The sequence below is a fragment of the Saccopteryx leptura genome, chromosome 1 (genome assembly GCF_036850995.1).
Source record: "Saccopteryx leptura isolate mSacLep1 chromosome 1, mSacLep1_pri_phased_curated, whole genome shotgun sequence".
NCBI lineage: Eukaryota > Metazoa > Chordata > Mammalia > Chiroptera > Emballonuridae > Saccopteryx > Saccopteryx leptura.
This window is the reverse complement of record NC_089503.1, coordinates 335950334-335975444: the sequence shown is the minus strand read 5'-3', so window position 1 is coordinate 335975444 and position 25111 is coordinate 335950334. Positions and strand designations below refer to the sequence as shown.

At 42.0% G+C, this 25111-nt stretch overlaps 1 protein-coding gene across 3 annotated transcripts in view; it reads left to right on the top strand.

Annotated features, from left to right (window-relative positions):
- The first annotated feature begins 322 nt into the window (after positions 1-322).
- ANKRD6 (ankyrin repeat domain 6) overlaps positions 323-25111 on the top strand; it is a 256918-nt gene continuing 232129 nt past the window's right edge. For all 3 annotated transcript variants that reach the window (XM_066358884.1, XM_066358883.1, XM_066358880.1), the window contains exon 1: positions 323-538. The gene's annotated coding sequence lies outside the window, so the exon portion shown is untranslated. The remainder of the gene's footprint in view (positions 539-25111) is intronic.

Sequence of the window (25111 nt, the reverse complement as noted above, 5' to 3'; positions counted from 1 at the left end):
TACTACAGGTATAATGAAATACCCACTTGGCAATGGGTTTGTGGGATGGTTTCTCCTCCCAATTTCCCTCTCCCTCCAATAAACCTCCTGGGAACCCCTGCCCGGAAAACCTCATACCACCGCCGCCCCCTTTTCTTCTACTGTGAGGGAGACCTTTCGCTCGCGGGCCAGCGGGGCAGCGGCTCCAGCTGCGGGGAGCAGGCTGCAGACCTGGGCCTCGGGGCCCACCTCCCCCGGCTCCCGCCGGGCCCCGCCGGCCGCTGCGGGGCGCTGCTGCCCCAGCTCACGTCTGCGGGCAGGGCGGGGCGGGGCCGAGGGCCCAGCAGGCGGCGGGCTCGGCGGACTCGGCCACAGGTAACTTGCGGGAGCCCGGAGCGCAGCCTGGAGAGCTGCGGCTGGAGGCGGCGGCGCTGGGCGGCGCCGAGGCCCAGGGGCCGCCGGGACCAGCGGGAGCCCGTCCTCGTCGACTCCCTTCATCGCCCAACTCTGTCCCCGGCATCCGTTCCTGCAACGCGGGCGCCCAGCGCAGGAAGAGAAGGTACCGTAAGATCTGCGGGCCGGCGCCCCTCACTCCGGGGACCTCTGATCTGGAGAGGGCGATGTCGGGCAAGGGGCGCTGCACCTTCGGCGCCCCAGATCGCTGTCTGCTTGGGAAGGAGACTCCCACGGAGCGCGTTGCCTCCTTCTCTGCGGCCTCTGGGCAAGCCAGGGCCGGAGGGGGTCTTCCTGGGGCACCTTCTTTATTGCTTTGCTTCGGTTAGCTCCCAAGAATACAGAACTTTCGGGGGCGGGGGACAAAGAACTTTCTCTTCTTTGCTCGTCCCCCGTCTCTTTCTCCAGAGAGTTCAAAGAGTTTGAAGAAAGTGGTGGTGGTGGTGGAATTGCGAGGGTCACCAGGTATTTATCCTTGACGCGGTTTGCAGGCGCAAAGGAGGGTCCCCTCTTGTCGCCTGGCGCTCTCTTCGGCCGCCTGCCTTCCGGCCGGCCTCGGAATGACCGGACCCGACTGGGACGCACCGGCACTCTGCCTCCTCCCCTAACCAAAGGGGTGCAGGAGCGGGAAGATGGGGCTGTCTGGAAGACCCGCTCTGGCTGGAATTACGCTTTTAGACTTATCAAGTGGCATCTCCCCTGGCGGAGGAAGCCAGCACGTTGTTTGGTTTGAGTTCAGATGTCGGCTTAACGACCCTTCTCTTGGACATTTCAGTGTCGTGCTTCCGGCATATTGGGGGGCGGGAGGGGAAGTGGAGCTTTATTTGTCAGGGGCTTCAGTTTCTTAAGGTTGGTTAATAACGTTTTCCCTGTGGCTCAGTGAGATGGTTCAAGTAATGATTAAGGTACCCGCTTTGAGATAATGAGATTGAGTCGTGATGTTACCATTTGTTAGGTGTGTGACGTCGGTATGTAACCCACTTATTTGAACCTTAGGTTTTAGAACTGTAAATTGGGTTGTATTGTGCATAACGTGGTAGTATAGTCAGTGGACATGAAACGATGCAAGAAAAATGCTTAGCATAGTGCTGTTGAACATTAGGCATCCTTTTTGTGAACCTGTTGGATGATGATATTCACTCATATTTAGGCAATGTTAGTGGAAAAAACTTGAGCAAGGAAGAATGATATGCCTGGGTCCATCATGGGCCCACACTGTACCGACAGAGCCTGCAGGAGAGGTCTCCCAGCCTTAAAATAGTACTAGCAACCTATTCTTACCCTTAGTAAGTGCAACTATACATGGTCATCTTCTCTCATTCCCAGCAGGTGCTTAACATATGATCAACAAAGAATTTTTTAAAAATTAAGGATATAAGTTAAAATTGGGAGAGTTTTGCCTGACCAGGTGATGGTGCAGTGGATAGAGCATCTACCTGGGACTCTGAGGACTCGGATTCGAAACTTTGAGATTGCTAGCTTGAGCAGGGGCTCATCCGGCTTGAGTGTGGGCTCACCAGTTTGAATGCAGGGTCCCTGGCTTGAAGCCCAAGCTTGCTGGCTTGAACCCTAGGTTGCTGGCTTGAGTAAGGGATCACTGGCTCAGCTGGAGCCTCCCAGTCAAGGCATTTATTAGAAGCAATCAATGAACAACTCAAGTGCTGCAACTTCGAGTTGATGCTTCTTCATCTTTTGGTTAAACCAGTGAGTTTCAAGTGTGAAACAAGTGAGTAGGTCTGCTCTCTTGTATTTTGCATTGGCATGGGGCAGTGCTCTGTGTGTGGTCTGTGGGTGCTTGCCCTCAGGAAGACAGATTGCAAATTGCATCCTGCCTGCCTCCATTGGGGAGGGGGGCGATTGTTTGCTAGAGATGGGGTATTTCTGCCTGGCCTGTTTTCCTGGAGAGTGCTGAGGTTCCTAGGAGCCTGTGAGTCTGGTGAATCTGGAGAAGGGAGTTGGGGCGTGGGTGCACTGATTGAAAGGGAAGCCTGCCTGTTTGCTTGTGCACCATTAGAAGACTCTAATAAATGGAATGACCCACCATTTTCTGGCTCCACAGTTCTTTTATCGTCTGCCTGAATCCAGTGTGAACCTTCATGGCCATGGTGGCGGCCACTGGCCCTACAACATCTCTCGTCCTCTCTGTCTGCCTCTCTCTCTTTCTTGCTAAAAAATAAATAAAATTAGAAGATGTGCCCTTTGGGCCATAAGTGAGGAGGGTAGGGTAGAAGAAGATGATGAAGAAGAATAAAAATGGACAAAACCTCCCCCCCACTACTTCATATTGTTGGGAGGTATAAATTAAGGGTGATAAAGAAATGCTCGTTTGTTAACTCCTTGTTTGTGATTGGTAGCATAAAAAATGGCACCCAATAAACTCATCAAACTCTCCAGAACCTGTCCAGATAAGCATATAGCTGAGTTAAAAGCAGATGGGTTGTAATCCAACTCCCTTCCCAAGGCCCTTCCATATAAAAATTCTGGTGCTGCCACTGGGAAATATACCTTCAGAAAGTGTAAAACTTGTAGGTACAATTTAAAGGAGAAGAGCTGAACACACACCCAGTACCATCACCCAGCTGAAGCACTGGAGCATCCTCAGGTCCTTGGAGCCCCCAGTACCTCTCCCCATGGCATCCGCTCACTCCCCCCCCACCCTCACCACCTCCAAAGAACCACTGGTTTGGATTTGTGTTAATGTGTCATTTGCTTTTCACAGTTACTGATATGTATTGACCTGAGAAAGAAGATATTACCAAGAAGGACTCCTGGTGGCTAACTGGGCTCAAATTTAAAAACAGAGCCTTGTAGTCATTTCTAAACAGTGGCTTTTCCTACAACTCATGCTTCAGGGAGAAGCCTGCACTAAAACTGCCTGACCTCTCTTTCTGCCATCTGAGCCAACCTTTATAAAGAAATTCTTGGAATCATATTTCAACCAATAAGACTGAGACCTTTCCTGTCCAGTTGAGCTGCAAAGCTATATCCACATTAGCATCTTCACTGACCAATTGAAGCAGCTCTATTTGGCCAATCAGAACAGTACTTTTTGGCCAATCAGATGGTGAGGATTTGGAGCCTTCATTTGCATGAAGGCCAATCACGGAAGGGGTTGGGAGGGGACTTCTCTCTATGTAAAGTCAGCTCCCCTTCTCTCTAGGTAAGTCAGAAAACTGGTCCAGAGGGTTCAGTTTTCCTTTCCACTGAAGACTGATGTTCATGAGTGGGAGATGAAGCTGAAACATGGAAGATGTCTCAGCGTAACTGGTTAGAGCTGTCTAGCAGAAAGTGGCCTCACTCTGCTGCCTCACAGCTGTGCTGTTCCATAATTGAATTAACACAGTTGCGCCCATAGCTGTGCTGTTATCACAGTTGTGCTGTATTACAGTTGAGCTGTTTGCACTGAATAAAGGTTCCTTCTTCACCACACCCCAAATTGGAAACATCCCATTGGGAATTCCTGTTGGTGTAGAATTTGCTCTGACCATTGGGTGACATGAAAAACTCTGGGGGAGGGAAGTTTCCAAACAAGCATTTATACAATCACCTGGAGCAGTCTTATAGAACTTAAAAGCAAGATATTGAGACTGAGATGCAAACCACAAAAAAGCTGAAAGTATCTAAGTACTGGAGTGGGGCAGTCTCTCTCTCAAGTCCCTACTCCCCATTTCCTTGGCATAGGAGGGTGTGTTCTGTCTGTGTAAGAGAGGCCCAGTCTCTTCCAATGTAGCTTGGAGGCTATAATTTTAAAAGCTTTGCTTGGGTCCCAAAGAAGGGGGAAAACAGTAATTTGCATGCATGTGATTTGGAAGTTTTTTAAAAATACAAATTATCCAGGGGACATTGTATGGGATTTGAAGGATTAAGGTGATTGAGAGTGACCTTTAAAACCGGTTTTAACTGGAATTCTTCTTTTTCTGATTATGATATTTGTGCTATGGACTTTGTTCTAACTTATTTCTTCAGGGTCACACAGCTCTCCTTGGTGATTCCTGTGCAACTCTATCACTTGTTTGTTAAAGCAGAGATTCCTAAATTTGGTTCATGGTGTCCTTAAATATCAGTAATTTTTTCATACTGTCCTAGTTTAAGTAGTAGTTAGGTTCAAACAATATAATAAGTATTTGTGTCCAAACAGCATAGAAGGTATTTGAATAACTAATACATGTAACCGAAAGAAAAACTTTTTATATCACCCTTAAATAACCACAATTACCAACAGGATGTGTGTGTCTGTACTACTTCTCAAATCATGGACTCAGATTGGATACCATTGCTCTCATTTCCTGTTCCACATGAATTATTCTGCAGCTTGCTTTTTGTCACAGCAACCACCGAAAACCCAAACTTTGCAAAGATGTGATGTCATTGATAGGAATGTAACGGGATCTAATGTGAGACTGAACTGCCTCCAGTTGTAGGTTCAACAGTGTCTAACATGTTAAGTACACTATATATGTTTCCCTTGAAATGTTTTAGTGGCCTGAGTTGCCCCAATTAATTTACTGTAGTACCCAAAGTACTGGTGTAGAGTTTGGGAATTGTTGGGCTAAGGTAAAACCCCTTTCTGAAGAGAGAGCAGTTACTAAGGAAAAGTTCTGCTTTGAAGTAGCCCCAGGTCAAGCTTCTGTGTGGAGTGGGCTAAGGCAGGGGTCCCCAAACTACGGCCCGCGGGCCACATGTGGCCCCCTGAGGCCATTTATCCGGCCCCCCGCCGCACTTCTGGAAGGGCACCTCTTTCATTGGTGGTCAGCGAGAGGAGCATAGTTCCCATTGAAATATTGGTCAGTTTGTTGATTTAAATTTACTTGTTCTTTATTTTAAATATTGTATTTGTTCCCGTTTTGTTTTTTTACTTTAAAATAAGATATGTGCAGTGTGCATAGGGATTTGTTCATAGTTTTTTTTATAGTCCGGCCCTTCAACGGTCTGAGGGACAGTGAACTGGCCCCCTGTGTAAAAAGTTTGGGGACCCCTGGGCTAAGGCTTGGGTTTCTCATCTACAATATATAAAATAGAATGGCTAAAGCCTCCTTGGAGGGCCATTAAGAGGATTAAACTAGATAATGTATATAAAAGTATCTATAAAGATACTGGAATATAACAGCTTCAAGAAATGGTAGCTTTTTAAATGATTGTTAAATAGTACTAAATAAATATCCAGTAATAGGTATATATCATTGTCCCTATTTAAGAAAAATCAGTGCCTGAAATCTCAATCTTAACAAATATGTTATGAAATAATTCACATTATGAAATGATTTATCACCCTGGCTGGATAGATCGGTTGGTTAGAGCATTGTCCCAATATGCAAAGTTGCTGGTTTGATCTCTGGTCAGGTCACATAACAGAAACAGATCGATGTCTCTCACTCTGTCTCCCCCTTCCTCATTCTCTAAAATCAATATATAAAATAAACAAAAAAGATTTATAATTTTTCATCTGACCTGTGGTGGCACAGTAGATAAAGCATTGACCTGGGACTCTGAATTCACCAGTTCAAAACCCTGGTGCTTGCCGGGTCAAGGCACATATAGGAAGCAACTACTATTAGTTGATGTTTCCCATTTCTTTCCCCTCTTTCTCTCTTTTCTTTCGATCTTTTGTTCTCTCTCTCTCTTTTCTCTAAAAATCAATAAATAAAATTTTAAAAAACGAAAAAAGAAAAAAGATTGATAATTTTTCAAACAGCAAACTCTGATGTACCACGCTGGTACTTGTTCATTTTTCAGACCATTGTTGGAGTGCTCATTTTCACTTGCCAGTATGCGCCCTGATTTGGGGAGGAGGTCATAACTGATTGGAGGGAGAAGGCCTGAGCCTGGATCAGTGAACTTCTAATTTCAGGAGGGAAGGTACTTTTTATCTTACGTCTTGGGAAGCTTGACATGGGGTACAGGCCTGAAAATATTTCTTTTCTTTTTCTTTTCTTTTTTCTGTATTTTTCTGAAGTTGGAAACGGGGAAGCAGTCAGACAGACTCCCGCATGCGCCCGACAGGGATCCACCCGGCACGCCCACCGTGGGGCGATGCTCTGCCCATCTGGGGCATTGCTCTGCTGCAACCAGAGCCATTCTAGCGCCTGAGGCAGAGGCCACAGAGCCATCCTCAGTTCCCGGGCAAACTTTGCTCCAATGGAGCCTCGGCTGCGGGAGGGGAAGAGAGAGACAGAGAGGAAGGAGAGTGGGAGGGGTGGAGAAGCAGATGGGCGCTTCTCCTGTGTGTCCTGGCCGGGAATCGAACCCGGGACTCCTGCACGCCAGCCGACGCTCTACCACTGCCTGAAAATATTTCAAGTAAGATTTAATTTATGCAGGTACTTACACACAGAGAAGCAGATAATCTTTATAGGTGAAACAGTTTCGTTAAACAGCAGAGTTATCACATGGTATTTTCTTTTTTTTTTTTTTTAAATTTTTTTTTCTTTATTCATTTTTAGAGAGGAGAGAGCGAAGGAGAGAGAGAGAGACAGAGAGAGAGAAGGGGGGAGGAGCTGGAAGCATCAACTCCCATATGTGCCTTGACCAGGCAAGCCCAGGGTTTCGAACCGGCAACCTCAGCATTTCCAGGTCGACGCGTTATCCACTGCGCCACCACAGGTCAGGCTATCACATGGTATTTTCTATTAATAAGCGGTACTTGTTAATCCTACAAGGAAAGGCTCACTTGAATAACAATGTTGCAGATGGCTATCATAGTTTAGAAAACATAGACCTGTCTCTGGCCATTTGGCTCAATGATAGAGTGTCGGCCCAGCATGTGGATGTCCCAGGTTTAGTCAGGGCACACAGGAGAAGCGCCCATCTGCTTCTCCACCCCTCTCCCTTTCGCTTCTCTCTCTATCTCTCTCCCCTCCTGCACCCATGGCTCTATTGGAGCGAGTTGGCTTGGGCACTGAGGATGGCTCCATGGCCTCTCCTCAGGCACTAAGAAGAGCTCGGTTGCTGAGCAATGGAGCAACACCACAACACCTTAGATGGGGAGAGCATCACCCCCTAGTGGATCCCGGTCAGGGCACATGCAGGAGTCTGTCTCTGCCTCCTCTCCTCTCACTGAATTAAAAAGAAAAATAAAAGAAAATATAGACCTTCTTTCCCATGATCCTGTTCATTGTCTAGACCCCAAGCTTAATTTAAGTTAGGTCTTGGTGATATTTTAACAATTTGTGAGAATGCACTGAATAGTGATGTTTGCCTAGTGTACAGTAGTTGTTGATTTTTATTGTTGCTTTCTTCTGTCATTTATTGTTGGGAAACCTGTACAGAATCATAGCTGATGTAAATATGGGTGGATACCATTTTATCTGTTTGTTTTGTTTTGTTTCCTAATGTTTTCCCCTCTATAAAAATTAAACATTTGTGTGGGGTGGAAAAATTATGTGAATTTTGTTAGCAAACTGTTTTCTTTTTTCCATTTGATGCTCATAGATTAAATTATCAGTATTATTTTTATTTAACATATTGCTCCTTTTTAAAAAAATAAATAAGAATTTCCCATCTTTCTCTGGTTTAGACTAATTATATCTATTTTTTTGTTGTCGTTGTTAAGTGAGAGGCTGGGAGGCAGAGAGACAGACTCCCATATGTGCCCCCACCAGGATCCACCCGGCAAGCCCCCTACCAGGCAATTCTCTGCCCATCTGGGACCCCTGCTCCATTGCTTGGCAACTCAGCTATTTTAGTGCCTGAGGTGAGGCCATGGTGCCATCCTCAGTGCCTGGGGCCCACTTTCTTGAACCATTTGAACCATGGCTGCAGGAGGAGAAGAGAGAGAGAGAGAGAGAGAGAGAGAGAGAGAAAGGGGAGGGGGAGGGGTGGAGAAGCAGATGGTCGCTTCTCCTGTGTGTCGTGACCTGGAAATGAATCTGGGTCTTATATATGCTAGGCCAACACTCTTCTGCTGAGCCAACTGGCTAGGGCCTATATCTTAATTTTCAACATCATACTATTTTAGGATATAAAGTAAAAACCTACATTGTAGATAATAACACATAGGCTAGAATGAATTATTTCCCCCTTTTTATCTGCTACTCTTTTGCCTAGAAAATTGACAAAGTTTGAATATCCATTTAACTATCACAACCTGATGTTGTAGACACAAAATACTTTGGGAAATGTTTGACTCAGTAGTTTCATATAAAACTAGGAAAGGGTGTGTAAGGATTAAAACATTTAATTTAAATTTAGCAGTTAATTGCCAGCTGAATGGACTTAACTTAGTTTCTACATCACTGATTTTTTGTCAGTTCAAGAATGGAAATTACGGGAAATCTTTCTATCCATGATAGTAAAAAAAATGACTTAATGGAGATTAGCAAACAGTAAGCAAGAATAGAGTAGCTCTATCTAAGTACTCTAATCATAATTGCTCAGCAGGAACCAGTAAGGCCTTTTTGGTTGTTGGTTTGGTTTTTTTTTGTGAAGGACATATGCTTTGAGAAATATTTGTAAAGTGAGTAGAAACAAAAGAATATGGTTGATTTTTTCCTACAGATAGGAAGTAAATAAAGAACTTAGTTCTCCTGAGGTTGGGACCTTTTCCACGTTTGTTTAGGAAGCCTGCTCTCCATCATTTGGTCGGTTGGATGAGGCAGCGGGAGATGGAGAAGCACATTCCGGGCCTTGGGAGGGTAGAAGGACGTGGAATGGGCATTAGGAAACATGGCATGGTCCTGGCCACCAACTCAGACAGTTTCTCAGAACCTTGGTTATTACTCAATAGGGGGCCAGACCAAGATATTTTTTTTAAAGTTCTGTGAAATAATACATATTCACAGTGCAAAAGGAATACTTTTTTTCTTCCAAAGTCCTGGAGAGAGCTGCCCTGCAGTCAACCTGATGCTGTGTGGACAGTGAGAACTAATGAGGTTGTTCACCTGATGTAACCTGATTTCCTTGTACTATGAACATCAGTGGGCTTACTTCAGTAGTGTCCCATAAGACTTTGGGTATATGTGGATCCACGTTCTAGAATAGAAACCAAAAGTACCATTTTATTCTAAAACTTGATTCTAATGTCAAAAAATTTATATTCTTCAGTGAATTAGATTCTTTAGTTTTTATAAATGTCTGCATTATGTTCTAACTCCAGGGAAGTCCCATGAGATTCTGATATACAGGGAATTGCCTTTGGTGAGTTTAGGAGTTTGAGGGCTTTTCCCCCCTCTGCATCTTTATGGAGATTTTACAGGTTTCTTGCAATGAACATATATTAAGTTTATAATCCCCAAAATAAATAAAGTAGGTAAAAAGCTTTTAAAAGTACAAAAAAATATTTAATATCAGTCAAATGCACTTTTTTTTTTTTTTCATTTTTCTGAAGCTGGAAACGGGGAGAGACAGTCAGACAGACTCCCGCATGCGTCCGACCGGGATCCACCCGGCATGCCCACCAGGGGCGACGCTCTGCCCACTAGGGGGCGATGCTCTGCCCATCCTGGGCGTCGCCATGTTGCGACCAGAGCCACTCTAGTGCCTGGGGCAGAGGCCACAGAGCCATCCCCAGCGCCTGGGCCATCTTTGCTCCAATGGAGCCTTGGCTGCGGGAGGGGAAGAGAGAGACAGAGAGGGAAGCGTGGTGGAGGGGTGGAGAAGCAGATGGGCGCTTCTCCTGTGTGCCCTGGCCGGGAATCGAACCCGGGTCCTCCGCACGCTAGGCCGACGCTCTACCGCTGAGCCAACCGGCCAGGGTCAAATGCACTTTGAAAGAATGCTTTGTTCCTATTGTGAAATTATTTAGATGTTCTAACAATTAAACTTTCTGATTAATGAGAAGTCAAAATATAATTACAGGAGGTGGCCTATGTTATCATAACTATATGATAGTGATTTGAATTTATTATTATATTATTATTTTATTTAGAAATTAAATTTAATGGGGTGACATTGATCCATAAGAACACATAGTTTTCAGGTAAACATCTCTATAGCATTTGATCTGTTCATTGTGTTATGTGCCCACAATCCAAAGTCACATCCTTTCTGTCACTGTGTATTTGACCCTCTTTTGAATTTATTATTGAGGATAAAAAATAGACCAAATCATGAACAATCAACTTAAAAAATTTCAGTACAGATTTTTCACAATACTAAAAGTTAATTTTCTTTCTTTGTGAGGAATAATATGTCTCATGCCAGTTTTAGAACTTATTTTTTTGCTAGAAAATGTCAACTGAACTAACTAGAAGTCCCAGAATGGAATACTGAATTTGACCCTAATACTAAGTTTAGATAGAATACTGAGATGTACTATATCTTATTTTATATTGTGCCATATATCAGTGGTCCCCAACCTTTTTTTGGCCTCGAACCTGTTTAATGTCAGAAAATATTTTCGTGGAACAGTCTTTAGGGTGGGATGGATAAATGTATCACGTGACCGAGACAAGAGTCAAGAGTGAGTCTTAGACGGATGTAACAGAGGGAATCTGGTCATTTTTTAAAAATAAAACATCGTTCAGACTTAAATATAAATAAAACAGAAATAATGTAAGTTATTTATTCTTTCTCTGCAGACCGGTACCAAATGGCCCACAGACCGGTACCGGTCTGCGACCCGGGAATTGGGGACCACTGCCATATGTAGTGTAAAATATCCAAGTTCCAGAGAGCAGACTTGTATATTCATATGCATCCAGTATAGACCTTCTTTTGTTAAGAGGCCTGGTCTTTAGAGCTAATCTTTTTTTTTTTTTTTTTTTTCATTTTTCTGAAGCTGGAAACAGGGAGAGACAGTCAGACAGACTCCCGCATGCGCCCGACCGGGATCCACCTGGCACGCCCACCAGGGGTGACGCTCTGCCCACCAGGGGGCGATGCTCTGCCCATCCTGGGCGTCGCCATGTTGCGACCAGAGCCACTCTAGCGCCTGGGGTGCAGAGGCCACAGAGCCATCCCCAGCGCCCGGGCCATCTTTGCTCCAATGGAGCCTTGGCTGCGGGAGGGGAAGAGAGAGACAGAGAGGAAAGTGCGGCGGAGGGGTGGAGAAGCAAATAGGCGCTTCTCCTGTGTGCCCTGGCCGGGAATCGAACCCTGGTCCTCCGCACGCTAGGCTGACGCTCTTTAGAGCTAATCTTACTGGGTGTTTGTTTCTTTGAGAGAGGCAGGGAGGGAGAGACAGGAACATCGAGCTGCTCCTCTATGTGCCCTAACCAGAGAATCAAACAGGCAACCTCCGTGCTCTAGGACAATGCTCCAACCAACTGAGCTATCTGGCCAGGGCTTTTATTTATTGATTGATTTTTAGAGAGACAGAGAGAGGAAGGGAGAAAAAGGGGAAGGGAAGGGAAGCATTCATTTATTGTTCCACTCAGTTGTTCATTCATTGGTTGTTTCTTGTATGTGCCATGACTGGGGATTGAACCCGCAACCTTATTTCCAGACCTTAATTGACTGAGCTAATCGGCCAGGGTATCTTACTGAGTTTGACGCCTGGCTCTACCATCTATTGGTTGTAAGAGTTTTGATATTTTGGTTGTAAAAATTTATGCTTCAGTTTCCTAATCTGTAAAATGGAGATTTGAACAGTTTTGTACCCTGATTATGGTGGTGGTTACACAAATCTATTTTTTTTAATTTTGTATTTTTCCGAAGTTAGAAGCAGGGAGGCAGTCAGACAGACTCCCGCATGCGCCTGACTGGGATCCACCCGGCATGCCCACCAGGGGGCGATGCTCTGCCCATCTGGGGCATTGCTCCGTGCGGCCAGAGCTATTCTAGTGCCTGAGGTAGAGGCCATGGAGCCATCCTCAGCGGCCGGGCCAACTTTGCTCCAGTTGAGCCTTGGCTGTGGGAGGGGAAGAGAGAGACAGAGAGGAAGGAGAGGGAGAAGGGTGGAGAAGCAGATTGGTGTTTATCCTGTGTGCCCTGACTGGAAATTGGATCCGGGACTTTCACACACTGGGACGATGCTCTACCGCTGAGCCAATCAGCCACGGCCTTACACAAATCTATATATGTGATCAAATTCATAGAAAACACATACACACACACACACACACACACACACACACACACACACAGTGAGCATATGAAAAAAGTGAAATTCAAATAAGGCTGAAAGCATACCAATGCCAATTTTTTTATTTTGATACCTGTACTGTGGTTCTATAAGATATTATTGGGAGAGAGGGTACACAGGAACTTTCTATACTATTTTTTTATTGTGATAAAATATACATAACAAAATTTACCACTTTAATAATTTTTATTTTTGCAGTTCAGTGGCATTGATTACATTCACATTGTTGTGCAACTATAACCACTGTCCATCTCTAGAACTTTTTCATCATCCCAAATTGAATCTTGGTACCCAATGTACAATAACTTTCCAAACTCCTCTCCTTCCATTCCGGTTACGACTATTCTACTTTCTCTATCTTTTTGACTACTAGGTGCCTCATATAAGTGGAATCATACAATATTTATACTTTTGTGACTGGCTTATTTCACTTAGCACAATGACTTTGTGGTTCCTGTGCTATTTTTGCAACTTGTATATGAGACTAATATTAATTCAAAATAAAGTTTTTAAAAGTTTGTAGAAGCACCTAAATATATAGAGCATATCTTGATGGACATAAAGGGAGAGATAGACAGCAATACAGTTATAGTAGGGGATTTTAAAACACCCCATTGACATCAATGGATAGATAGTCCAGACAGAAAATCAAAAGGAAACAGTGGCCGTAAATGACACATTAGACCAGCTGGATTTAATTGATATCTTTAGAGCATTTCACTCTGAAGCAGCAGAATATACATTCTTTTCAAGGGCATACGGAACATTTTCTAGAATAGACATCTTAGGACACAAAGCAAGTCTGAATAAATTTAAGAAGACTGAAATCAAGCATGTTCTCTGACTGTAAGGATATGAAACTAGAAATCAATCACAAGAAAAAAATAAAAAAACACACAAAGACATGGAAGTTAAATAACATGTTGCTAAACAATGAGTGGGCTAAGAATGAAATCAAGGAACAAGTCAAAAGATACTTTGAAACAGATGAAAATGAGAACACAACAACCTAAAATCTATGCAACATAGTAAAGCAGTCCTCAGAGGAAATTCATAGCATTACAGGCCTGCCTCAAGAAACAAGAAAAATCTCATATGAGCGATCTAACTTTACACTTAAGGAAGTTGAAAAAGAATAACAAACAAAGCACAAAGTGAGTGGGAGAAAATAAATAATAAAGATAAATAATAAAGATCTGAGCTGAAATAAATGAAATAGAGTCTAAAAAGAACAATACAAAAGATCAATAGAACCAAGAGCTGGTTCCTTGAAAGAATAAACAAGATTGACAAATCTTTTACCAGACTCATCAAGAAAAAAAGGGGGCCTGACTAGGTGGTGGCATAGTGTATAGAGGGTCGGCCTGGGACCCTGAGGGCCCAGGTTCAAAACCCTGAAGTTGACGGCTTGAGTGAGGTCTCACCAGCTTAAGCATGGAGTTGCCAGGCTTGAGTGTGGGATCATAGATATGACCCCATGGTCACTAAGTTGAGCCCAAAGGTTGCCAGCTTGAAGCCCAAGGTCTCTGGCTTGAGCAAGGGATCACTGGCTCAACTGGAGCCCCCCGGTCAAGGCATGTATAAGAAAGCATCAATGAGCAATTAAGGGGCTGCAACTATGAGTTGATGCTTCTCATCTCTCTCCCTTCCTGTCTATTTGTCCCTGTCTGTCTCGCTAAAAGAAAAAACAAAGAAAAAGAAAAAATGAGAGAGGGCCCAAATAAATAAATAAAATTAGAGATGAAAGAGGTAACAACAGACACCAAAGAAATATATAGGATTGTAAGAAAATATTATGATCAACTATATGCCAACAAATTGGACAATTTGGATGAAAAGGGTAAATTCCTAGAAACATACACTCTTCCAAAACTGAATTAAGAAGAATCAGAGAATCTGAATATGCATATTACAACGAGTGAAATTAAAGGAGTAGTAAAAAAAACTCTCAAGGTACAAAAGTCCTAGACTGGATGGCTTTACCAGTGAATTTTACCAAACATTCAAAGAAGAATAAACACCTATCCTTCTCAAACTATTCCAAAAAATTTAAGAGGAGGAAGACTCCCAAGCTCATTTTATGAAGCCAGCATTATTCTAATTCCAAAACCAGATAAAGACACTCAAAGAAAGAAAATTATAGGCCAGTATCCCTGATGAACATATATGTTAAAATCCTCAAAATATTATAATCTGAATCCAGCAATACATATAAAACCTCATACACCATGATCAAGTGAGATTTACTCCAAGAATACAAGTTTGGTATACAACTTCTGCAAATAAACATGATATACCACATAAACAAAATGAAGGATAAAAATCATGTGATCATATCAATAGATGCAGAAAAAGCATTTGATAAAATCCAGCATCCATTTATGTTAAAAACTCTCAACAAAGTAGGAATAGAGGAAAAATACCTCAACATAATAAAGGCCATATGTGACAAACCCCCAGCCAACATCATACTCAGTGGACAGAAAATACAAACATTTCCCTTAAGATCAAGAGTAAGACGGGCATGTCTGCTTTCACCACTTTTATTCAGTGCAGTACTGGACGTTCTAGTCACAGCTGTCAGATAAGAAGAAGAAATAAAAGACATCTAAATTGTAAAGGAAGAAGTACAACTGTCATTATTTGCAGATGACATGATACTGTATATACAGTGGTCTATCACAGGGGTTAGGTTCCAGAACCCCCCACGATAGGCAAAAATCTGCGAATTAGTGACCTTATATTTATTATTTATATATATTTTAAGGTTTTATAAACCCTCCCCACATTCTTATAAACCTTTCCCACACTCTTATAAACACTTCCTATACTCTTAAATACTTTCTACACTCTCAAACCTATGTATTTTTAACAACATATAAAATTCTACATGGGTACTCACCAGTGAATATATGTATTTTAGTTTAATATTCTTTTAATATGTTTTAATTAAAAATTTTTATATTGTTTTCAGTTTTTTAGGTTAGAAAATGCTTATTTTACTGCCAAAAATTAAAATAATATATAAAAATATCTAGCGAAAAATCTGCGATACAAAATTAGATATATACAATTTAAAAAATCCTTGATAAATTGAGACCGTGAAAAGTGAACTACGATATGGTGAAGGATGGCTGTATAGAGAACCCTAAAGATTCCAAAAAGAAAAAATACTAGAATTAATAAATGAATTCAGTAAAGTAGCAGGATATAAAATAAATATCAGAAATCAGTTGCATTTTTATACACCAGTAATGATCTATTAGAAAGGTAAACTAAGAAAACAGTACCATTCACAATTGCTTCAAAAAGTATAAAATAAGCCTGACCTGTGGTGGCGCAGTGGATAAAGCGTCGATATGGAATGCTGAGGTTGCCGGTTCAAAACCCTGGGCCTGCCCGGTCAAGGCACATATGGGAGTTGATGCTTCCTGCTCCTCCCCCCCTTTCTCTCTCTTTCTCTCTCTCTTCTCTAAAATGAATAACTAAAAATTAAAAAAAAAAATGTTTCTTTAAAAAAAAAATAACAAGGAACAAATTTAACCAAGGATGTAGAAGACCTATACTCAGAAAATTATAAGACACTGAAGAAAGAAATTGAATAAGATACAAATTAGTGAAATGTATACTGTGTTCATGGATAAGAAGAATTAACATTATTAAATTGTCCATAATACCCCAAACAATCTATAGATTCAACACAATTCCTAGCAAGATACCAATGGGGTATTTCACAGAACTAGAACAAATATTCCAAAAATTTATATATTGATAGAATCACAAAAGAAAGCGTCTACGGCCATACCACCCTGAACGCGCCTGATCTAGAATCACAAAAGACTCCAAATAGCCACAGCAATCTTGAGAAAGAGGAACAAAGTTGAGAGAATTATGGTACCTGATATCAAACAATACTACAAGACTATAGTAATCAATACAGTATTGTACTGGTATAAAAACAGACATATAGATCAATGGAAAAGAATAGAGAGCCTAGAAATCAAACCATGCCCTATATAGTTAATTAATAGTTTGACAAAGGAGGCAAGAGCATACAATGGGGTAAAGACAATGTATTAATAAATGGTGTTGGAAAAATAGGACACATAATGTGCAAAAAATGAGACTGGACCTTCTTACAACATACACAAGAATAAACTCAAAGTGGATTAAAGACTTAAATATTAGACTTGAAACCATAAAAATCCTAGAAGAACACGTGGGTAATAAAATCTTGGACATTTCTTGTAGTAATATTTTTTTCTGCTCTATCTCCTTGGCCAAGAACCCTTGGCCAAGAAAAAATAAACAAATGAGACTATGTCAAACTAAAAAGTTTTTGCATAGCAAAGGGAATCATCAACAAAATGAAAAGACAACTCACCGAATAGAACATATTTGTTAATACATGTTGATAACAGATTAGTATCCAAAATTTATAAACCTTATAAAATTCAACATTAGAAAACACTCCAATTAATAAATGGGCAAAGAACCTAGAATAGACACTTTTTTCTTTCTGAAATATATCTCTGTCTTGTATAGCCATGGTATTTGATTTCTTCTTCCTTGATGGCATTTGAGAGTGCTATTCTTAAGAACTCTAACAAAGCCTGACCAGGCAGTAGCGCAGTGGATAGAGTGTCGGACTGGTATGCGGAAGACCTAGGTTCGAGACCCTGAGGTTGTCAACTTGAGCACGGGCTCATCTGGTTTGAGCAAAGCTCACCAGCTTGAACCCAAGGTCGCTGGCTCGAGCAAGGGGTTACTCATTCTGCTGTATCCCCATGGTCAAGGCACATATGAGAGAGCAATCAATGAACAACTAAGGTGTCGCAACGAAAAACTAATGATTGTTGCTTCTCATCTCTCTCCGTTTCTGTCGTCTGTCCCTATCTATCCCTCTCTCTGACTCTCTGTCTCTGTAAAAAAAAAAAAGTACCCTAACTAAAAACAACTAAAAAATTGAAAAATTAAAAAAATACAAAAATTAAAAAAATTGTGACAAGAAGAAAAACCATAGGAAAAAGGATTGAAAGCAAAGGAAAAAAACAAAAACAAAACACCCCCACACACAAAAATATATTAAAATAAAAAAAATGAAATTCAAAAATGGAAAGGAAAAAAATGAATAAGAATGAAGAAAAGGAAAAAGGGGGAAAAAAAGAAAAAATAAATTTTGGTTTTGAGAGGTTTCTTCCAGTAGGTGTCGCTGTATTACAACTTTTAGCTCTGTGATGTTCCTGGGCTGTCAGCTGAGATGTTGTCACATTGATGTAGGTGGAGCCACAGTCACGGTGGTGGGAGGGGCAGGTTGTGAGGGCTTTACAGCTCTAACAATGGCGATGTCAGGCTTGGGTGCTCCTTCCTACATCTCAACAGACCTGGGGACCAGACATGGAGCACTTCTGTTCTTTACAAGAGAGAGTGGCTCTGGAGAGCCAGCTGTGGGGTTTGTCTCTGCCACTCTGGGTACCCTGAGGTGAGGGAAGTGGGATCTGGGAGGCTAGGGGGTCCACACTTTAGCTTTCTCTGTCTCTATAGAGTGCAGGCTGTAGGCCGACCATGAGAACATGGGCCATGATCCCATGGTTCTGGCTGCTTTGGTTTATCTCCCCTTCTGTCCTTTTGTCTCACCACTCCTCTTGGCAGAAGGAGACCCAGTCACTTTGAGTTTTCCTCTCTGTACCCCTAAGACAAAATCCAGAGAGCCCAGACTTCCCTACTCCCCATAGTCCAACAGAGGAAAGAAAAACCCAGTCACTCCAGGTTTGTCTCCTCTCCTGTCCAAAGCCCTCCGTGATTGTGTTTTATCTTCCACCCCCCTTTTCACTCCATTCCCCCTTTAGTCCATTGGTGCTTGAATCTTTCAGGCACACCTGTGAGCCCAGCTGGGGTTCCTTCAATGGGTTATAGTTATTCAACTTGTTGAAATTTCAAGGAGAGAAATCAGGGGTATCACGCTGCCATTACTCTGATGTCTGACACTTTTCTAAACAGGACATATAGATGGCCAATAGACATATGAAAAGATGCCCAGTGTCACTAATCATCAGAGAAATGTCAATTAAAACCACAATGACAGCCTGACCAGGCAGTGGCACAGTGGATAGAGGTTGGCATGGGATGCTGAAAACCAGGTTCAAAACTCCAAGGGCACCAGCTTGAGCATGGGATCATAGACAACCCCATGGTCACTGGCTTGGGCCCAAGGTTGCTGGCTTGAGTCCAAGGTTGCTGGCTTGAGGAGGGGGTCACTCGCTTTGCTGGAGTCCCTCAGTCAAGGCACATATGAGAAAGCAATCAATGAACAGCTAAGATGCCACAACGAAGAATTGATGTTTCTCATCTCTCTCCCTTCCAGCCTGTCTGTCCCTATCTGTCCCTCTCCCTGACCCTCTCTCTTGGAAAAAAAAGGGCCTTGACTTGAGGTGAGCACACAATATGGTGTACAGAGATGTGTTGTAGAATTGGGCACCTGTAACTTGTATAATTATGTTAACTAGTGTTACCCCAATGTGGGTCAAATAAGTTTGCAATTATGATGTATATATTTGCTTGCTTATAGTTTGCATTGGGTGTGGGGGACAAGCTGTAAGCAGGCAGGGTCCTTATAGCCTAAGGCTTAGTTTTAAGACTAGGCTTTTCTCACCCTTTTATTCCTAAAATCTTCTCAACACTAAGCTTATCCCCATACCCTTGACTGTTGCATGATGTAGAGTGGTGTACTCTTATGAGGAATCTCATTTATGCCTCAGATAAGTGACTTTGTATCAGAGACATCCTTATTTGTATATTGGATTAAATGTTTTGATTTCTACACTATGGGGCAGAGGAACCCATGCTATAGCAAGGCAGAGAAAGGCCACGTGGAGGAGAGGAGAAGCAGCCAAGATGGCGAAGTGCTGAAGGAGAAGCCAGTTTGTGCAGAGTTTGTACAGAGAGAAGGAACAGGGGTGTATAAGGCTGGCGAGCTAGAAACCTTTGATTCTAGGAATACTCGGATAAGTCAGTGGCTTTAGGAACCCTGAATGGAAAGGGAAGTGTTTTCCCACTGTGTGTATTTCTTGCCCCCCGGGTGTAAGCTAGGATTAAAGCTAATGGCCCACCAGTTCTTGGCTCCGTTGTTTCATTACCATCTGTTCAATCAAATGCGAACCATCATGGGCCAGGCGGCTGTGATGGTGGCTGCAGCTACCAGCTTTACACCCAATAAACTCAATTTTTTAAAGTTTTTAAAAATCCATTGATAGTGTCTCACTGCTGGACTGTACCAAGGCATTGAGTGTAAGGACAATGCAAGATGACTAGTAAAGCCAAAGAGTGACATTAGTACCTCTTTCCCTCCTCCTCCTCATCCCTAGTTATAGGAGAAGAGATGCAAAAAGTAGCTATGTCCTGTCTTGTATAGGGAAGCATCTGCATTAATTATTTGTAGGTTCCTATACTAACCTGAGTGTAGCTTTTATTTTTTTATTTTTTTGTATTTTTCTGAAGCTGGAAACGGGGAGAGACAATCAGACAGACTCCCGCATGCGCCCGACCGGGATCCACCTGGCACGCCCACCAGGGGCGACGCTCTGCCCACCAGGGGGCGATGCTCTGCCCCTCCTGGGCATCGCTCTGCCGCAACCAGAGCCACTCTAGCGCCTGGGGCAGAGGCCAAGGAGCCATCCCCAGCGCCCGGGCCATCTTTGCTCCAATGGAGCCTTGGCTGCGGGAGGGGAAGAGAGAGACAGAGAGGAAGGAGGGGGGTGGGTGGAGAAGCAAATGGGCGCCTCTCCCATGTGCCCTGGACGGGAATCGAACCCGGGTCCCCCGCATGCCAGGCCGACGCTCTACCGCTGAGCCAACCGACCAGGGCCCCTGAATGTAGCTTTTAAATTTCCAACTAAAATTGGAATTGTTAATCTGAGGTTCCGTGGTGAGCTACAGATGGTCAAAGAGTTCCCAGAATTTAGGTGTAAGTGTTTAAGTGAATGCTCTTATGTGTATGTGAGAGGGAGAATTCCACAGCTTTCATCAGATTCTCAAATGGTCCCCTAGCCCCAAAAATGGTTAGTTAGCATAACAGTATAAGAAAATACTGTTTATAGAGCTCTACCCAGCCCATAACAAGCTCCTTTACCTGGGAGTCCTCGCCTCTTTCAGTCCTCTGGTGTATCTTTCCTCCTACCAACCTCCAGAGGCTTTCTGTTTGCTCAAGCTTGGGATGAGCCTGAGCTGGTCTTTCCCCTCAGAGCCTCCGGCCATTCACCTGTGTCCCACAAACTCCAGGACCCTTAAGAGCCAAAAGAGCCCCGGAGTTAAACTATCTCGCAGTCCCCAGCAGGGCAGGTAGAGAACTAAGGTCTCTGTGTAAGACTCAGCCTCATAACCGCCATGTCTCTTTCCACTCTTCTTAAACTCCAGAAAAATAGGAAGAAAGTAGTTCCTGAGGTACACAGCTATGGAAAAACTCATTAAGTGGTACCGAGAGATGGAAGTTCGGTATATTCTGCATGGGGTAATACACATGTAGTTTTAAGATGGTCTTCTGGTTTATACTTAAATGTGTTATAAATATACAATACATTCTACCTTGTGTAGTACCCAGTGATTTAGGGAAGCCATTGCATTGACATACTGTTATAAAAGATATTAAGTGCCTGACTAGGAGGTGAGGCAGCAGATAGAGCATAGGCCTGGGATGCAGAGGTCCCAGGTTTGAAACCCCCAGATTGCTGGCTTAAGCCAAAAGGTTGCTGGTTTGAAGCCCAAGATCATTGGTTTGAGCCTAGGGTTGCTGGCTTGAGCATGGGGTCACTGGCTTGGCTGGAGCCCCCGCACACCAGTCAAGGCACATACGAGAAAGCAATCAATGAACAACTAAGGTGCCGCAACGAAGAATTGATGCTTCTCATTGCTCTCCCTTCTTGTCTGTCTTTCTCTGCCTGTCTGTCTGTCTATCGCTAAAAAAAAAAAGATACTAAGTATCAGAATTTATTTAATAAATAGGGCTCTCCAGGCACTCAGACTTGTTTTTAACTCATATGAATTAATTGCATAAATGGTAAAAATTATAACTTGCTTTTTTATCCATATAATTCCTCAATATATGCATTCAGCTTAGAAACCCTTCAACAAAGCATGATTTGACTGTTTTAGCCAATTCAAATATATCCTATTAAGGTTGGCTAACTGCTGTAACAAACATCTCCAAATTTCAGGGGCATACTCTAGTAAAAATTTATTTCTAGCTCATACAAGCTTATGTTATTTCTGGTTGGGCAGCTCTCCTACTTAACTCATGAAGTGACTCAGGGATTAAAAAAGCTCTCTCCATCTCGTGATGCCACCATCTCCCACATGTGTAGTCTCCAGTGAGTGATGCAGGAAGGAACAGTGCATGGGACAAGCAAACCATCCACCAGGGAGTAAAAACACCACTCCAGCTTCATTCCATTGTCCAGAAACAATTCATAGCCTGCCCTCGATTTAAGGAGGCTGGGAGAGGGGGGCCCTGGCTGGACAGCTGCTTCTGAGCAACAATCATCTACTTTGGAAGGGAAATGGAATTGTTTGGTGGATATGTAGCTATCTTTTATACCAATGTGCTAGTGTATTTCCTGGTTAGTTAAGCCTAAGGGCCTTCGTATAATTTATTTCTCACTTTTATACAAGTGCATACTGCACAAACATGTATATAAAATATTGTCTTCGTAGTGTAAGGTGTGGATGAGACCTCTATATGGGAAACAATTGTATCATAATTGGCCTGTAAGCAAATAAAAATGGGATTAAGCCATCTAGGTTCACACATTTGTTAGTGAATGAAGCGTATTTCATTTACTCAGAATCATCCGACCATGTAGAGAACCGTACATTTGAAAAGATGGCACAGAGGAAGATTAACGAAGAACAAGAATATGCATGTCTTATTGGCTTCCTGAATGTTATTGTAACAGCTTAAAACTACTTTAAGCGGCTGGAAATAGGCATGTGAAGCTTTCTTCCCCTCCAAAAATAAAAAACAGTCTTCGCCTTGGAATATATTCCACAATCACAGAATGTATGTGTCACTTTTACTTATATGCTTTTAAGGAAGGTTATAAGATTTTGACCTGTTTATCTTATTTGCTTGAAGTAAATCTGTGCCTAGGAGGATGCCCTCTGGCTATGTCCAGCATCTGATCTTTATAAAGGGAACATATTGAGGGATTAAAAAAAGATCATGTGGAAGATCCCAGTACCCAGTTGGAGTCATCGAAAATGGTCCATAACTTTAGTATTGTATACTGACTATAGTAATGCTTCACTTATCTGTTACTATTTGAGATTGGGTTGTTTGTTCTACCTAAGGAAAAGGTCAAAATAATTAATATTTATCATCTTTTAAGTTCTAATTAAAAACATTTTTTTTCATGGTATCCATGTTGGAATTAAAGATGCACTAGACCTAAGTATGGTAAATCATAACCATGGGCCAAATCTTAGTTCACTGCTGTTTTGGAAACAAAGTTTTATTAAAATTCAGCCATACTTACTCATTTACATACTGTCTATGGCTGCTTTCACACAATTCTGGCAGAGTTGTGCAAAGATTATGTAGCCCACACCTAATTTATTTACTATCTATTCTTTTACAGAAAGGTTTGCTAACTCCTTCTGTAGACTTAAAATAACTTGGTTCGAGAATAACTCTTTTCCTATGTAAGATTTACTTTATCTCTCTGACCCAGTTACCTCACCATCATTATGGGGATAATAGAACTATCTAATAAGTTAGTTAAAATAAAATAGATTTTATTTTATTTATTGATTGATTTTAGAGAGAGAAGAAGGAAGAGAGAGAGAGAGAAACATCGATTTCTTATTCCACTTATTTATGCATCATTGGTTGATTCTTCTATGTGCCCTGACCAGGTATCAAACCCACAACACTGGCATATCAGGATGGCACTCTTAACAGCTGAGCTATCTGGCCAGGAGGTAGATTTTAAATTGAATAGTTTCAGGCAAGTTACTAAATTTATCTTCTATCATCTATCTATCTATCTATCTATCTATCTATCTATCTATCTATCTATCTATCTTCCTTAGACCAATACTTGCCAAAGCTATGCATAAGAATCATCTGGGAAATCTATTACAGTTCAAAGAAGCCCACTCTGGCTCCCTAGATACTGATTTAGTAGATTGGGGAAGCACACATTTAATAACAAGCACCCCAGATTCTGATTCAGGTGACCTATACCTTAAGCAACTCAGATCCTTGTGGTAACTTGTGTTTTGGTACCTAGAAATAGTTTCTCTGGCTGATCTAGATACGCTTCTTGTCTCACCCAGTATTGAAGCCTTGCTTACGTGATAGGGGAGCTTGGAACCAAGAGGGGAATGCCCAGCAGGTATTAATCATCAGCATTCTGAACATGTGCAGAGAGACCCAGCCAGTGGGCTTGTCCTATAAGTCAAACCATTCACTGACTGACTTTACCACCTATGGAGCCATCTGTGGCTCTGCTTCCAAATACTGTAGAAATAATGATAGGAACGCTGGCCTTGGGCTTTACACTGGAGCACAGTATGCCTATTACAGCTAAAATTAGCATATAGCCCTGAGTTTGCTTTCTGTCTTTAAAATCAAGATAAAAATTAATAACAGAAGAATTTACCCAATCAGGAAGAACCTAAGTCTGGTGCTTTATAGGTGCTTTAATGGAACGGATGCTTATTTAATTGTTCATAATTCCCTTAATCTCCAGAATGTATTATCCTGGGTTATGGGATACTTAATGAATGGCTTGTTTACTGAAGCCTTTGTTTTCCTCATTCTGCTATTCAAAGAGCTGCAAAACCAGTAATGAATAATAGCAAAATCTCTTGGCACCTCTTGGGTTTTTTAACAAGACAGAAAAAAGTGAGACCCTCCCTACCTACCTCCAAGCCCCAAAATGAAAAAAAAAAAAATCTTGAAGGGAAAATTGATACTTCTTAATGCGTGCAGCTATGTTGCTGCCGTTCAGAGCGCTGTTTTAAAACTGAGGGTCAGGGGCTTTTCACATTTTTCATCTTTGCTACCCTGCTGAAATAAAATCTGGGTGTTTGACTTGATGTATGCCAGGGTGTTTTGTGCTTTGAAATGTAAGTAAACACTTTATTATCCAGACTAGGATTTACAGCTAATTAGGTACCTTCCTTTTGGGACACATCTAGGAAAATTGATTTTAAAAATATTTCAAAAATCCTATATGAGTTTATGAAAGGGTTCCTTTATATAGTTTCCTTAGACCTAGGATATTTAATATAGGATTAGAACGACTAGAATTCAGAGTATACTCTTTTCAGGAGCCCATTGTTGTCAGGAAGGTGGGAATACTGTTGTGGAACCCATTCTCAAAAGGTTTTGAAATAAAGCAGCCATATTCTATTATTAAAATGATAGCTCTAATTCATTTCTTCCCCCTCCTCTAAAATCTATAAAACTTATCTCTAGATACCAGAATCTCTTTCCTTTCTATCACTAAATCCTTGAGAAAAGGCCATTTTGAAGAAAATAAAGCTTATGTCTTTGAAAATTATTTTTTAAGACTATTGGTATGTTATTTTATTTTATTTTTCTTCTTTTTGCAAGTGAGAGGAAGGGAGATAGAGAGATGGACTTCTGTATGTGCCCCAACA